This window comes from Ailuropoda melanoleuca, unplaced genomic scaffold (assembly GCF_002007445.2).
Source record: "Ailuropoda melanoleuca isolate Jingjing unplaced genomic scaffold, ASM200744v2 unplaced-scaffold6792, whole genome shotgun sequence".
Taxonomy (NCBI): Eukaryota; Metazoa; Chordata; class Mammalia; order Carnivora; family Ursidae; genus Ailuropoda; species Ailuropoda melanoleuca.
The window spans coordinates 1-2,976 of NW_023242636.1; the positions used below are offsets into that span (position 1 = coordinate 1).

Here is a 2,976-nt window from a genome sequence, read left to right on the forward strand (position 1 = left end):
CTCAAATAAGTAAACAATCTTAAAAAAAAAAAAAAAAGAATAAAAGCTTCAACTGATGTCAGCCTAGATCTTGATCTCAGGGTCGTGAGTCCAAGCCCCACTTTGGGCTCCAACTCCACTGGGTGTGGAGCCTACTTAAGGAAAAAAAAATCCTTCAATGTCTCTTACTAAGCTACCATAATGATTTTCATGCTTTTGTTGACCTGTGGAGTATTTTGCTTAAATAATGTCTTAGGACAAAAGCCCAACATACGAAACAGGTAATACCACAGTTTTCCAGTTCAAGCAGGTATGAAGGACCCAGAGCTCTTTCATACTGAAGGTTCTGCAAGACCTTAGTTTGAAAACTATCATATTTCAATTTTTTAAAAAAGATTTTATTTATTTATTTGAGAGAGAGAGAGAGAGCGCGTGTGCACGCAGCAGAGGAAAAGGGAGAAGCAGACTCTCTGCTGAGCAGGGAGCCTGATGCGGAACTTGATCCCAGGTCCCCAGGATCATGACCTGAGCCAAAGACAGACACTTAACCGACTGAGCCACCTAGGCGCCCTACCATATTTCAATTTTAATATGCACATTGTTTTCATATTTTAACACCTCTGAAGACAGGATGTATCTTTTAATCAATGGCATCTTAACCTTGTATCATTGATTAACAAGCAGCATTTTTTTAGTATACGAAGTAAGTGGTATGTGCCCGGTTAACAGGATCTTAGATTAGATGAAATACAGTAGTAACTCCTCAGTTGGCCTACAAGGCTCTTCACAGAGTGACTACTTTTCTAGTCTTATTTCCTACTCCCCATCCCACCCCCCAACACACTGTATATCCAACCACACTAAATGACCTCCTTTCCCAGTATATTACCATGCTTTCAGGTCTCTGTGGCTTTGTACATGCTGTTTCCTTCTGTTCCCTGGACTCTTATTTATTCCTCAAAATCCTTCTCCTCTGGGAAGCCTTCCCTGACTTCCTCTGCTCTCTGGCAATTATTCAGTCTCTCTCCCGGGCTTGCACAGCACTCATGATGACTCTGTGAAGTGACTACTACTGCTCATACCTATTGCTTTCATCTGTCTTCTCCACTAGACTTCAGCACAGAAACTGGATCTTATCCATCTTTGAAGCTCTAAACTTAAGGACACAGAAAACACTCAACAAACCTATGATGAAAGAACTGTGGATAACAAGTCAGGGGATGCTAACTCTTCCAATATGTCTTACCTTCTCTGTAGGATAGGCTCTAGCTTGAACTTTTTTGGTTAGAGCTTGTATTTGTGCAGTTACAGCCATCACCTGAAATTAGTCCAAATAAAACAGCTGAGAATAATATACCTAGTCATCTCTGTGACCTATGCAGGGCAAAAACTAACAATGACACCTAAAAATCACCAGAAACATTGCCTAAGATGCAGTACTACCTTCTTTTCAGTTCTGGGAAAGTATAGGAGAGATGGTTTTTGATACTTCGTCAAAAAGTACAAAAAACTTTCCACCTCTCCTAAAGCTACAGAAACCATCTAACCAAACCATGGGTGAAGGGATGGGAACTGGGCCAGTGGTGGTGGTGGTGGGTGCTGTACCTTTATCTGTACTGGTTGAACTTTCAACCAGTACACCTGGGTACCCAAAGAGCAAATCACACCACTTTTCCCAGCATTGGTTTCCTTAGCTGTAACAATAAAGGAAATTCATTCAGAAGACTTCTTTTTGGAGTCTTCTGTATTTCTTTGGATACAGATATCAATTACTTTGAATTCTAACCTGAAAAGGTTTTCGTTAAGTCACTTGGCTCTCATAGTATTTGGTACCATTCAATACCTGCCTTCAAACGACCAAAGTTTGGAGATGAAGCACACAAAATCAAAGCCAATCTGTCCCTAACCCGTCCCAAAGGGGTGACATGACTCACCTGCTCCTGAAGGTTTTTCAAAAGTGTGACGGCACTTGGCAGGTCTGACTCCACCACCTCCTATGAGAGGGAAAGAGAGAATAAAGAAAATCCCTTTTGTCCTCAGGATTATGAGACGACGTGGGGAATGGAAAACCGTCCTCTCTCCTTCAGACACCTCAGACTTCCGACTTTCCCACGCCAGTACACATGCAGCCTCGCTTCACAACCCGCCAGTCCTCCAGGTTTCTAGGAGGAGCGGTAGCTTCAGCCCCGTCACCCTACTGCTGCTCTCACCCCGCTGTACCAGGGAGGTTGCTTCCTTTCTTCACCCCCTTCCCTCGCACCAATAATTTGCCCAGAGCTACTGAGCGTATAGGAAAATCCCACAATAGCAACGCGAGGAAGCAAACTCACGGGACTACCCGGCGCCGCCATCTTCACAAAGCCCGCCTCTTCCGGGGCGGTACTTTTGAGCTAACATTGTGCGATAAACTTGATAGACAACAGCCGCTTGCAAATCTAAGCCAATAGGAATAGTGATCCCTCACTTCCGCCCCGAACAGGATGTGCGGGAGGAGGAGCCACATCTAGCCAATAGAATGGAAGAACTGCCTAATCTCGTCAGATTTAGGGGGCGATCTAATGACGTAAAAATGCTCGTGGAAAGGGGCGCGTGATTAGTGGATAGTGTAGAATGTTTGGAGCTAAACCAATAAAAAACTAGCCAAGTGATTGATCGACAGTTAGAAAGGCCCAATGACAAAAAGAAGTTTGCAGAGCAAACTGAGAACGTATTGGCTTCCCGGATGCCGCAGTACCCAATGTTTTTAACTGCTCTGCCCCTGCGTGACCATAACTGACCGCTAGGTGGCAGTCCTCGGCTTCTCTCTGGTGTGGCCGTGTTGCAGCTCCGCCATAGCGGGCTGCTGCTCAAATGCAGGCCGCGCGAGATTCCTTGCAGACCGCACAGCCCTTGGACTGACTTTGTGACAGTAGTCCTGTGTGACCCTGGAGAAGTCACTCAGTCCTCGAGAGCTTTTTTCACGTGTAAATAAGAGAGTTCGGCCAGAGAAGCCCAGAG

At 45.0% G+C, this 2,976-nt stretch overlaps 1 long non-coding RNA gene across 1 annotated transcript; it reads right to left on the reverse strand.

The window, feature by feature from the left end:
• Positions 1-487: 487 nt before the first annotated feature.
• On the reverse strand, positions 488-2,424 carry LOC117800308. The gene is made up of 3 exons (XR_004623083.1): positions 2,310-2,424; positions 1,914-1,973; positions 488-1,297 (listed from the first exon to the last, which is right to left on the reverse strand). It is a non-coding gene; the product is annotated as an uncharacterized LOC117800308 (long non-coding RNA).
• Positions 2,425-2,976: the final 552 nt, after the last annotated feature.